This window comes from Elgaria multicarinata, chromosome 3 (genome assembly GCF_023053635.1).
Source record: "Elgaria multicarinata webbii isolate HBS135686 ecotype San Diego chromosome 3, rElgMul1.1.pri, whole genome shotgun sequence".
NCBI lineage: Eukaryota > Metazoa > Chordata > Lepidosauria > Squamata > Anguidae > Elgaria > Elgaria multicarinata.
In genome coordinates this window covers 170,659,775-170,673,864 of record NC_086173.1, presented here as the reverse complement: position 1 = coordinate 170,673,864, position 14,090 = coordinate 170,659,775, and the positions used below count along the sequence as shown (strand labels likewise).

The following is a 14,090-nucleotide window of genomic DNA, read 5'->3' as shown; positions in this document are numbered from 1 at the left end:
ACAGTAAATATAAAATACATAAAATGCTGATTAAAAACATAGTATATATTATTAAAACATCCTAAAAGCATTCCCAACTGAGGGAATAGGGGGAACAGCCAGAGGTATGTGGAGAGGGTGGGGGAGGGGTTCCTGCCAAATTTGTTTGCTGCAGATATAGAAAGTTTCCAAATGTGAGGCTCCGCCCAGACATGTAAATGCACCAATGACCACTCGAGGTACCACACTTACAGGTGATCAACCTGTCCTTTCTGGCAATATTGTAGAGGCTGTTTCGTGATCCAAATTGGCTGTTAGAAATAGAAATCTGCTTTGGAACCGAGGTAATTTGAATGGCTACTAAACTATCCAGAAGGCCTAACTGTGGCTTCCTCCACTCCTTGTGGCTTTTTGAGTAGTGCCTTGTTTGCTGATGAAAATGTGAAACCGAGAGTTGCTTTCCACACTCTGAGTGCTTACAGGGCTTCTCACCTGAGTGAATGGTTGGACGTTGCTTAGGGTGACCATATGTCTGGTTTTGCCTGGACATGTCCAGAAACAGGAGGCCCAATCCGGGTCCGGGGGGAAATCCCCATTTTCCGTGTTTTGTCCGGGCAAAACGCAGTAAAAACAAATGGTTTAAGGCCCTCTAGCCTTCCATCCAGGGGTCTCCGTGGTCATCAGAGCTGCGACCAAGGAGAGTCCCAGATGAAAGTGTGGGCGGGCCAAGTGGGAGGGGCTGGAGCACGCATTCCTGCTCTTCTGGGAACGCGTCCCCAGCCCTTCCCAGTGCCATCCAGGGGTTGTTCTGGGCTGGCGCAATGGCCCCAGCCCAGAATAAGCCCTGGAGCGCCAAGTGGGAGGGGCTAGAGGAAGCGTTCCCACACTTCTGGGAATGTGTCCCCACCCTAGCACTGATCTTGCCTTCTCCTAAGCTGGCGCAATAGTCATTCCCAGAGAAGGAGGAGGAAGAAGCAGCAGCAGGAGAATGAGGAAGCAGCAGCAGCAAGTAGAAGGTAAGACTAATGTGTGTGAGAGAGGTAGATTGTATGGGTGCATGGGGTGTTTGACTGAATGGATGTGTGCATGCGTGTGTGTGTTTTGGAGTGGGTGATCCCGAGTGTGTGTGTGTGTGCGCGTGCGTGTGCTGGCAGTGAGTGTATTGATGTCTAAATGGGATACCTGGTTGTTTGACTATGAATGGATGTGTGTGCATGTTTGTAGTGGGGGGGGACGGCTGTAGCTTTCTGTGTGTGATTTGAGGGTGTCAGGCATAGGCCTTGTACCTAGTGGTTAGATTTATTAGGAAATGGTTTGAGAATGTCTGATGTTCTTTGCAAGCTTATCTCTGTAAGCAGTTCGCATGGGAGTAGCTGGTTCACTCCTTTCCTTCAGCCTTGAAGCGACTGGTTCCCTGGGAACTTCAGAATGTTTTGGAAAAGGTGGGGGCCGCTCTTTGAAGTGGGTTGTAACAATCCGCCCACTTGGCATGTGGGCTTGGTTTACAGGTCAAAGGGAGAGGTGGGTAATAAAATTATTATTATTATTATTATTATTATTATTATTATTATTATTATTAGCCATTGGCTCTCCAGTCATTGTCCTTCCTTTTTCAACGCCCTGAGATCTTCAGGATACCAAGGTGCCCGGTTAGAAGGGGGTCGGAGAAGACACTTGGGGGCGATCATGTCGATAGCCCTAGTTAGGTCTTGATTCCATCTATTGACCAGGGCTTCAACAGGATTGTCAACAATACCACCATAGAACTCTCTAAAGCTATCTGGAATCCAAGAAGATCCATCAGCCTTCGAGGGAGGGCCATCTTAATAGGTCCACCATCCCTGCAGGGGCGAATGATAGCCATGATACTTACCCTGACTAGAAATTGGTCTGTCCGTGACAATGCAGAGGTATTTATCACCTCCGCCCACAGATCCATCTGTTCAGAACTGAAAACAGCATTGCGGGTGTGACCTTCTGAATGTGGCTCCAGAGACCAGTTGGGATAGGATCGTGTTTGTCATGGATGCCATGAACTGAGCAGCACCTGACAAACCAGTCTTGAATGGGATGTTGAAGTTGCCCAGGGCCAAAAGCCTGGGTGACTCCAACACCAACTCTGAGACCAGTCCTGTGAGCTCGGCCAGGGAGTCTGATAGGCAGCAGGGTAGCCGATACACTAACAGAATCCCCAGTGTATCCCTGTCTTCAGACTCAAGTACACACACTCCATGTGATCCAATTCCTGGACAGGAATTCTGGTCAGTTTGAGATTGTTTTTGTAGACCACAACTACTCCACCCACCCCTGCCTTTTCCCTCACCTGCTCGCTAACACAGTACCCAGCTGGGTGGTGGTGGCTGGGCCCATATCGGGCCACTGTCATCTCCCAGCCAGGTCTCTGTGAAGCATGCCATGTCGGTCTCCTCATCTAGGAGGTGATAAATAATATTTGAGTTATTTTTAACCAACCTGGCATTGCATAGGAGCAAGGAGGGTGTCTGTGGGTGGCCGGGTCCATTCTCCATGATCCCCGGGGTGGCAGGGTGACCGGAAGGTAAGATGGGTGTTAAATATCTGCCTCTAAAGGCACTCTGCCCTGCCCTCGTATTGCCGCCCCCTTTCCCTTACACAGTATGCTCTGCCATTTTTATTTTATTCATTTACTTAAAATATTTACATAATGCTCCCCATTGAAAATTTCGGAGTGGTATTCAAGATAAAATAAAATAAAAACAGAATAAAACATTTTAAAATAGATTTTAAAAGAAGCAAAATTTCTAATGCTTACCTATAATAACACAATTAAGACCATGCTCACAACAACAAAATACAAGATACACACACAAAGCCAGTAAAGTCAGGCAGGGATGATAAGCCAGTAAGGAAGTGGAAATTCAAATGAAAACAGGCCTAATATTATGGTTTAACTTTTTAGCTGTGTATATTTACTGTTTTATACTGTATGCTTTTATCTGTACGCCACCCTGAGATCTTATTGATATAGGGCAGGATATAATTTTTTTTATGAATAATATTCCACCTTCCTCAAGCAGAGTTCTACACAGTCACCCAAGGTTGCCACCCAGGCTATGGCCACTCTCTCCTGCTAGCCTGTTGCCCCCAACCCCTCAGCTCTCACCCGAGGGATAGTTGGATCACAGCCATCCAGCTATGCTAAGCTCTCAGCCTACGATAGCTCATACACATAACACATTCATTCACACACATACACACACACAGAGGTTGCCTGAGAAGAGGGTAGGGCCCTTGCCCTTCACGGCGGACCGTCCGGCTCAGTCAGCCATCTTATATCTCCCCTTCCCAATGGCTGGCTCAAGATGTAACGGGGCTGGTCCTGTGTGGAGCAGCAGTCCAGCAGGCAGAAGTCCAAGGCAGAGTTGCTAGTGGGGGTGGCAGAAGCAGCAGGCACCCCCTTCTCTCCTGGAGGATGGGTCTCTTCTTTCCTCAGGTCCTCTCAGCCAGCAGGGACAGGGATTGAGAGGGCAAGGGGTTGGCCCCATTGCTGCAGGCATCAGGCCTTAATAACTGGACCTGATCCCACAAAACTGGGCACATCAGACACCGCAACTGGAGCTGAATAACAACAGTGTGATTTAGTGGCTGGGAGTCAGGAGATCCAGGTTCTTCTCCCCACTTGGCCATGGAAGCTCACTTTGGGCTGGTCACATATTCTCAGCCCAACTCACCTCACAGGGTTGTTGCTGTTACGATGATAGAAATGCAGAGGATTCCTTGGAGGAAAAAAGGTGGGATATAATTGCAATCAATCAACAGTGTCAAGCTTGCTATGGAGACAAGCAATTTTGTCTTCAAAGTCGATGCAAAAAGGTCACAGCAGGTCCTCGACAGGGCCAGGGCCCCATTGGCTGGGGAGGGTGAAAACACCCCATGAACAGCCCTGAAGAGCTCCACTGGACGGCTACTCAAACTCACAACCTATGCAGCAAAATAAGCCTTCTTTGCTGCCTGCACTGCCACACAATAGGAACGATCATGTGCTCTAGGGCATGCTCGGTCATCTTCACTTGGAGTCTTATGCTATTTGCGCTCTATGTGACATCCAGCCTATTTCACTGACAGAGCTCCCCAGTAGGCCAAGGAGCGGAGCTGGCTTCTCCTTCATGTGAATTCTTTGATGTCGCTTAAGGTGTGCACTGCGAGCAAATCTCTTTCCACACTCTAAGCATTCATAGGGCTTCTCCCCTGTGTGAATGCTTTGATGTTGCTTAAGGTGTGCCCCGCAAGCAAAGCTCTTTCCACACTCTAAGCATTCATAGGGCTTCTCCCCTGTGTGAATTCTTTGATGTTGCTTTAGTTTTGAACTGTTAACAAAGCCCTTTCTGCACTCTAGGCATTCATAGGGCTTCTCCCCTGTGTGAATTCTTCGATGTTGAATTAGGCCTACCCTGTGAGCAAAGTCCTTTCCGCACTCTAAGCATTTATATGGCTTCTCCCCAGTGTGAATTCTTTGATGTTGCTTTAGTTCTGCATTCCCAACAAAGCACTTTCCGCACTCTAGGCATTCATAGGGCTTCTCACCTGTGTGAGTGCTTTGATGTCGATTTAGGCCTACCCTGTGAGCAAAGCCCCTTCCGCACTCTAAGCATTTATAGGGCTTTTCACCTGTGTGAATTCTCTGATGTTGCTTTAGTTCTGCACTCCTAATAAAGCCCTTTCCGCACTCTAGGCATTCATAGGGCTTCTCTCCTGTGTGAGTGCTTTGATGTCGATTTAGGTCTACCCTGTGAGCAAAGCCTTTTCCGCACTCTAAGCATTCATAGGGCTTCTCCCCTGTATGTTTTCTTTGATGTTGATTAAGGTGGCCGCTCTGACTGAAGCTCTTCCCGCACTCTAAGCATTCATAGGGCTTCTCCCCGGTATGAATTCTTTGATGTTTTATAAGGTCTGTTCTGTAAGGAAAGCTCTTTCCACACTCGAAGCATTTATATGGCAGTTCCCCAGTGTGAATGCTTTGATGTCGTGTAAGGTGCGGTCTGTGAGCAAAGGTCTTTCCACATTCTCGGCATTCATAGGGTTTCTCCCCTGTGTGAATTCTTTGATGCTGCTTAAGGTTCGTGCTCTGAGCAAAGCTCTTTCCACATTCAAAACATTTATAGGGCTTCTCCCCTGTGTGAATTCTTGTATGCAACTTAAGTTGTGAGTTGCAACTGAATTGTTTTTCACACTCTAAGCATTGAAACCTTTGATATTTGCTAAGACATGTCTTCTGAGTCTTTATAACCTGGGAGCTTTTCCTCTGTGTCTCCCTATTGTGAATGATCCCTTTACTTGGTACTTCTAGTACTGGAGTTTCATGGACGTCTGATCCTTCAAAAGTAATGGATTTGGTTCCCCACTTCTCTTCAGTTTCAGTTTTCATTCTCTGGTCTATGCCATTTTTCTTGCTCTGCCTGCACTCACCTGAAATAATAATAATAATAATAATAATAATAATAATAATAATAATAATAATAGAAGAAATAAGGGAACAAACGAAATGGTTTGCTGATTGGATTAACAGGATAAAAAAAAAAAATTTGGTAGGAGAGACAAATCCTTCCAAACACATTAAATATCCCCAACAGTTCAATAGAATTGAGAACCAGAGTGACGTACAACATTTTCATTGATAATATGTCATAACTCTTACAAAGTAGCTCAAACAATAAATGAACAACATCAAATACTATACATCCAAAAGGCACTTAATATCTGCCATTTTGTCAGATTGTTTCATTACCTTCAGCTCCTAAGAAAAATGTGAAGGTGGCAAAGCTTCTGAATATGTGGAAGTGTATTTTGGAGCAATCATATCGAGAGCCCAAGGCCCGAAAAGGACACTGCAGGAAACTCCCCCAGCAAGCGCAGGAAACCCTCTGGATTCATTAGCCTCCAGGGCCTAGTCATCCCATGTGATCCTCCTGCCTTGTGGAGGTTACTTATCTGTTCATGACAACAGAATTGACAAAGCATCATCACATCACAGAAAATGTTTGGTTTCATGGTTGAGCTTTACAAACCTGATCGAGAGGGTTTGTAATTGACTTCAGAAGTTTTGGGTTTTCCATCTCTGGGGATTTTTAAGAAGAGGATGGACAGCTTCCTCTCATGGATGGTTTAATGGGTTTTCCTGCACCTTGCAGAGGGTCAGACTAGATGATCCTTGTGATCCCTTCCAACTCCACAATTCTATGATTCTATGACTTCTGAGGAGGGAATATCCAAAGTCCAGGATTTTCTATGGAGCCACGAATTGAGGATGAGAACACAAGGGACAAAGGAGAAGGAAAGACAGTTGGATGTAGAGCCCTGTAATTTCTACGTAAAGAGAGCAGGGAAACCAGGTAAGGATAAGACCTGTGGCCTCTGATGTCCATATACCAACCCACGGATCATGGGAAAAACCTGGATGAACTTGAAACCCAAATGTACGGTGGAACTGCAACAGCAAAGAGAAGCACAGGAGGTGGAAGAGGAGCAGAAAAGGGATGATAGGAATAGAGCCATTGAAAGGGGAAGGTGAGAATTGTTATATGAAAGGAAGGTATAATAGAGCTGTAGGGAAACCCATGATTCTGAGAAAGAAAGCCGGGTCGAAAACAATTAGGTAAAGGTGGAGTGAGAAACAAGACTGTTATGCGTGTGGCAGTATTGTCCAGACCACCCAGCCAGTCAGAAGAGATGGATGATGCTTTCCTGGAAGAGATGATGCAACGTTCACATAGGCAACTCATGTTAGTAATGGAGAATTCCAGCTATCCTGGCGTCTTCTGCTAGTCTAATTGTCAGGTAGATGAAATAAACAACAGGCGGATCTGCTGTCCTGAACTAAATCATAACCAATACAGAAGAACAGCAGAAGCTTTGGGAGAAAGGGACCAAATCATATTTGAATCCATGGCAGTGAGGGCTCTGAAAACGATGCTTCATTCTCATGGACATTGGACCTTAAGAAAGCCAACTTCAGAGGAAGGTTGAGGCAGATCCCATTGGTAGAAATTAGGAAGGAAAACAGAGTTCAAGAGGAATGGAAGAACCTGAAAACTTAAGTTCTGAGGGTGAAAACACAAACTATTCCCACAAAAAGGAAAAAAATGGGGGACATTGAAAGATTCCTGTTTGGCTGCCCTGGAAGATCTCTGATTAGCTGAGACAACCCCATCATTAACGCCCTGGAGATTGTGCAGAACAATTTTTGGTGCCTGCGTATAGAATCTGGATGGCCATCCATTTAGGGCAAGAGTAGTGTGTGCTCAGTTGAAATATTTTAAACGAATTGCCACCTTGCCAAATGAACGTCTTCCAGCAATGTGTGACCTGGGAATGAACAAAAATGGTTATTGGATGGTGTAGCATTACCCACATTTCTATTCCCTTAGGTATGTCTGGAGATGAGTATGTCTAGAGAGTGCGGAATGTTGGACTGAGTGGGTGTGGCTAGTGATGCTGTGGAAAGGGGGAGGAGTCTATATATGGGGGAGCTGAGTGGTCTGAGGGGTTCGGATGGTGTTTGGAGGGTAGATGTGTGAGGAGTGAGTGAAAATAAGATCATAAGGACTAAAGATTGTTATTATTAGATTTGTTTCTACCAGTATTCTTAAGAATAGGCAAGAGTTGAATAGAATTTGAAGAAAGTAAGAACTGTAAACTACAATAAACATTTTCTTTATTTTGCTACCATGAAACCACGTGTCAGCTTGGCTGTGTCTCGTGCTCTTTTAGTAGATAAATGAACACATTGCGTTAAACCTTCAGCCTGCTATATTCACAGAAAAGCCTTTTCCAAAACTCCTTACCTTTTCCCTCTGCTATAAGGGAAAGGCTATAAGAGAGCTTCGACTATTGGGCGGTATAGAAATGCAATAAAGAAATAAATATAGTTTTCTTTTTACCCCTTCCTCAGGTATTTAAGTGGTGGTGCTTAGCCTGAGAGAGGTGTGTGCGTCAAAGCCTTGTGTGTGAGATGGTGGTGTCGCAGATGGCCATACTCCAAAAGCTCCTGCATAGCTATTACTTTCCTGAGCTAAAGCCTGTCCTCGATATAGACAAGAAGCAACCAAGGGATTGGCTATTTTGGATAGATTCAGGAGGGATCTGCAACTAATTAAAAACTCTAAATTCTCCCGGTGGTTCCCTCTCTTGAAAACGGAACACTTCAGAGCCAGCTATGGGTCCAAACTGAGGCTTCTTTCCCTAAGAAATGTTTTTATTGAACTGAGATTCCAAATGATGCCAACTGCAGTTCTGGATGGACGCTATCCCAGGGTGCCATTTGAATGCAGACTCTGCATCTGCGGCTGACATCAAGAGGAAGACATTGTTCACTACCTGTTAATTTGCCCTCTGTACGTGGATCCAAGACAGAGATTCCTGAAGCCCTTATTAACACATGGATATTGGAAAGCCCTTGCAGAAACGGTTCTTTTTCTTCTGAGTGATACCAGCAGTCATGTGACACGTAAAATGGCTTTGTTTGCTCTGGCAGCAAAAAAGATTAGGCAGAGAGAACTAGACAAAATTGCCATAAACTGCCCTGGAGATTCAGACTGCGGAGTGAAAGCTGAGTTTTAGTCATGGCAAATTCTAAGTTATCTGTATAATTTTCTACTGTTTGAAATATTTATATTAATCTATATATGTATAAATGTTTTCTTTTGATGTATTTGTCATGGCCTTTGGCTAGTACAATAAACTTTGAACACTCTTTGCTTAATCTGGACTAGAGTATCCCAGGAACAAGGACCAGGCACTGCTGTCCTCAATGACATCTGTATTATGTTCTGTCACAAAGAAAGAAGAGCTAAAATTCCACCTTCCAGGATCTGTCAAGAAGGCAAAGAAGGAGCCTTACTCAGAGGAATCCCATTCCTTACCCAGAGAGGCCAGGATCCCACGATTCTCCTCCATGACTTCCGTGTACAGAGTCCTTTGGCCTGGATCCAGCAGAGCCCACTCCTCCTCCGAGAAATGCACGGCCACCTCCTCAAAGGCCACCGGATGCTGCAAGCAGAAGAATTGAGGTTCTCCTTACTCATAATGTTGCAATCCAAGAAGACAAGGATGGTGAGGTCCTCCTTCTGAATGCCAGAGCTTCATGAGTGACATCCAAGGCCTTCCTAGCCACCATCTTGGAGCGGAGCAAAGGCTAAAGGGGCAGGTTCTTCCAGGACCAAAGAGATGTGTAGGGGACAGAGGCCCCCAGGACTCCCCTACCTGCCCAGGCTGCGCAGAAACCGTTTCTACTCCACCACCAAGCGAAGGAGGCCTAGAAGGATCCCCCAGGTTCAGATCACTTTCTCTGCGGGTTTGTCCATCCCCTGTGAAGAAGGCAAAGAAGAAGGGGAGGTAAGTTAACGTTCTTAAGCATTTCCATTTCTATTGCTTTACTGCAATCGATGTTTGCCCACATTACTAAACAACATTTCTTTTTTGAGTCTCTAGAGAAAAAGAGTCTCTCTCCAACTGTAAAATCAGGCTCAAGGAGAACATGAAAGCAGCTCATGCACCTCAGGCGTAATTGAGGGAGGGAGACCATGGGGAGAGACGTCCACTAATCCTTACCCAGTGAGGAGGGTCCTCCTTCACCCTCCTGCAAGATCCACCTGTCCAACGGCCTCTGTGTGATGCCCAGTGGAGCCTTCTCTGCCTCAGGGAAATCTGTGGGTGCTTTGGCCAACATCCATTGCACCTGGAGTAGAAGGTAGGATCCCAGAGAGTGAAGAGGGATTAAGGAAGGAAAGAAATGGGTCAGGTCAAGGCCAAGGGCAGCGTTTCCAAATTGTTTTGCATTTCAGGGCTCCTTCTAAAGGTGATCTACAGTCCAAACCATGGAGCACATACTCAGCTGTGTCTTTATCAGGGGAGCACATAAGGATGTGTTCTCTGGGGCTAAGAGTTCAACACCCACAGAAAACCACCCAGGAGGAAAGGCAGAACCTCCCAGACATTCCCTGATATCCAGCATCTTTCGCTGTAAATGCAGCAGTTTGGTGTCCACAAATGCTACTCCTGTCCTGTTGGGAGGACTCTGCCACGGGTTGAAGAAGGATTCCCAAACCCATTCATTTCTCCTGTGATCATAAGACCTAAGAAGAGACATCCAGCATTCTCTCCCCACAGTGGCCCATCAGCTGTTGCCCACAAACTCACAAGCAGGACATGATTACAACAGCATCCCTCTGCCCATGTTCCCCAGAAACTGGTGTACATAGACATACTGGTTCTGATACTGGAGGTAGGATACAGCCATCTAGGCTAGTAGCCATTCATATGCTTCTCCTCCAGGAATTTGTTCTAACTCCCATTTTAAACCATCCAGTCCCTGTTAGTTCTCAGGATGAAATGCTCTCACCTGCTCTTTGTCCTCCACTTGGCTCAGGAGGAAGCCTTCTGCCAGGGCCACTGCCTGGGAACTGGTCTCTGCTCCACATTCTCTGACCCAACTCTCTATCTCTGGGGGCAGGACAGCCAGGAACTGCTTCAGGACTACCAGATCCAGCATCTGAGCTTTCGTGTTCCTTTCTGGCTTCAGCCACTGGCGGCAAAGGTGGTGGAGTCGGCTGAAAACCTCTCGGGGTCCTTCAGCCTCCTGATAGCAGAATCCCCTGTACCGCTGGAGCTCCACGTCTGAGCAAGTGTTGCTCCCAGGCTGGTTCTCCTGCACTCTTCTTTCCCAGGGCTCTGCACTGCTCTCTTCCTTGATGTTGCAGGAGACATTTCCTACTTCAGGGCCAGCAAAATTTTGCTCTTCCATCTTGACTCTCTTCTCCATCTCTGCTCCCACCAGGACTCTAAAGGTCTCCTTCGTCTGCTGCCAACTTCTGTCTTCAGGCAAGGACTGTCCTGTAGGAATTAAAATGGAGGAGCTGCATGGATTAGATACAGCAGTGGCCAACTTAATACCCAGCACCTGTCTCCAATGGGGGTCTACAATCCCAGTTGCACAAGAACCAGGCTCCTGATTGAAAATGAGGTTCTGATTTTGAGGAAGTGTAACCAGACTATTAAAAGATGAAAATGTGTGAAAGTTTAAAACCTAAGCAAGATATCAGTGAACACGTTTTCAACTTGTTATTTATTTATTATTTTATTTATTTATTATACTTATATACCACCCCCATAGCCAGGGCTCTCTCGGCGGTTTACAGAAATTCTAAAAAATTAAGATAAAAACGAGTATACAAAATTTAAAATTCTAAAACACAGAACATACACACATAAAGCATTAAAAGCCATTAAAAACTAAACATGTGGGTAATTAAGATGTGCTGCTATATGCCTGGGCAAAGAGGAAAGTCTTAACCTAGCAGCGTTGGCGCCAGGCTAGCCTCGTTGGGGAGATCATTCCATAGTCTGGGGGCCACCACCGAAAAGGCCCTATCCCTTGTTGCCACACTCTGAGCCTCTCTCAAAGTAGGCACCCGGAGGAGGACCTTAGATGTTGAACGTAGTGACTGGGTATATTCACGTCGGGAGAGGCGTTCCGTCAGGTATTGTGGTCCCAAGCCATGTAAGGCTTTATAGGTCAAAACTAGCACCTTGAATTGGGTTCGGAAACATACAGGCAGCCAGTGCAAGTGGACTAGAGCAGGGGTTATATGGTCAAACCTTCTGGTTCCCGAAATCAATCTGGCCGCTACATTTTGCACGAGCTGCAGCTTCCCAACTGTCTTCAAAGGCAGCCCTACATAGAGCGCATTGCAGTAATCTAACTTGGAGGTTTCCAGAGCATGGACAACTGAAGCCAGGTTATCCCTGTCCAGATAGGGGCGTAGCTGGGCCACCAACCGGAGTTTGTAGAAGGCACTCCATGCCACCGAGATCACCTGAACCTCAAGTGACAATGATGGATCTAAAAGAACCCCCAAGCTACGAACCTGCTCCTTCAGGGTGAGTGCAATCCCATCCATTTGTTAAACAAATGAAACATGCCACATAGAAAGCCTTAAGAGATTAATGTTTTATAAAGAAATGCAAAAGGACATCACGTGTAAAAGTGAAATGTGAAACATGCAATGTTTACAAAGACATACATGTGTCCACTGTGCAAAATACACTACAGTTTAAATCCTGCTAAGGCCTGATAGAAAAGAATGTGAAAAGATTACACGGCCCAACTAGCAGCAATTAAATTGCTATTTAGTTAAACTTCCAACTGCCCAAACTAGTTCTATGCTGCATTAATAGAAGTATCGCTTCCAAATCATGTGAGGTCCTGGTTCCTCTCTATTCGGCCCTGGTTAGGCCTCATCTAGAGTATTGCGTCCAGTTCTGGGCTCCACAATTCAAGAAGGACGCAGACAAGCTGGAGCGTGTTCAGAGGAGGGCAACCAGGATGATCAAGGGTCTGGAAAAAATGCCCTATGAAGAGAGACTGAAAGAACTGGGCATGTTTAGCCTGGAGAAGAGAAGATGGAGGGGAGACATGATAGCACTCTTCAAATACTTAAAAGGTTGTCACACAGAGGAGGGCCAGGATCTCTTCTCAATCCTCGCAGAGTGCAGGACACAGAATAACGGGCTCAAGTTAAAGGAAGCCAGATTCCAGTTAAACATCAGGAAAAACTTTGTGACTGTTAGAGTGTTAGACTGTTAGAATGTAAGCCTATGTGGCAGGGTTTTGCTATTTTATTGTTTTACTCTGTACAGCACCATGTACATTGATGGTGCTATATAAATAAATAAAATAATAATAATAATAGTAATAATAGAGCAGTACAACAATGGAATCTGTTATGTAGGGAGGTGGTGGGCTCTCCCACACTAGAGGCCTTCAAGAGGCAGCTGGAAAACCATCTGTCAGGGATGCTTTAGGGTGGATTCCTGCATTGAGCTGGGGGTTGGACAAGATGACCTTGTAGGCCCCTTCCAACTCTGCTATTCTATGATTCTATGATTCAATAAGCATCTCGTCCCTAAAGGAGTTCAGAAGCGATGGCAGAATAACAGGAATTTCCTTTTTCTCTCAAAAAGAAGGCAAACATGCAAACTGTGCCCAAACGCTCCAAAACCAGCAAAAACAGGCTATCCCAGCTTGGAGCTCTGCAAAACCAGAATGACAGAAAGAGAGCTGAATCGAAGGTCTGTCCTTTTCTTAAGGTTCAAGCTGTTTCTGATTCAATGACTCCCCTAAACTTTCTTGCCTTCTAATTGGCCTTTTCTCTTTTTTCTTTTTAGTTCTTAGGTAGACATTTCCTTCCGTATTAGTGAACGACAAATTGGGTGGGCAGTCTCCCCCCAACCCCTAGTTTTTGGCTTCTATGGGCACTCATAGAATCCCTATGGGCAAACACTGTTATTTGTTTTACAATGTCCTTATAAAAGCACCCCAGGTTGTTTTCGAAGGCTTGAGACATACGGAAAAGGACACCGAATGACCACTGACATGCCAAATTTGGATAACGGAGAGACGGGGAGACCCCCAAACTGCTCACAGGTAACGCAGGTGCTGCCCCCTCCCATCCCAGGGGTCCCAGTGTGATGCATGCTCCATGGGAACAGGTCCCCCTCTTTGCGTATGGCCGGTCCATTTCCTTCAGAAGGGCCATGGGAAAGCATTTGGCAGTGACAGGCAGCCCCACAGGAAAGAGGGGGAGCAACCAAACTGATCATGTTGGTTCACATTAGCACCTTAAGCCTATCTGCTTGATGCATGCTCCATCGGACTGGCCATGCGCCCCTGGCACATGGATGTAGTATCAGGTGTCCTTCAGAAGGGCCACAGGACAGCATTCTGTCCCCTCCCAGTCCCGTCCACCAACACCCCTTTCTCCAGCCTCCCTTTCCAGGATTATGGGTAGGGAAGGATGTGCAAGATGTGCATCTCCTGGAAGGGACCCCAAGTGGGTCAGTCATCTGGGGCGTGCGCAGGGTGGCTCCCCCTCTCTCTTCCCACCCACCTCCTGCCCCATATCTGCCCCCCTGCCCTTGGCTCCCTCCCTTCTCTGCTCCTGCCCTGGGGGGCTCTTTCCTTTCCTTTCCCTCCCCTCCCCTCCCCCGGGACCACCTTGCATTTTGCCCTCACCTGCTTCTCTGCAGGGGAAGAGAGGCTGAAATTGCACACAAAATGCGCACGGGCAGGGGGAGAA

General features: G+C 46.3%; 1 pseudogene; it reads right to left on the bottom strand.

The window, feature by feature from the left end:
- LOC134396312 (zinc finger protein 420-like) overlaps positions 1-14,090 on the bottom strand; it is a 106,054-nt pseudogene extending 91,964 nt beyond the window's left edge.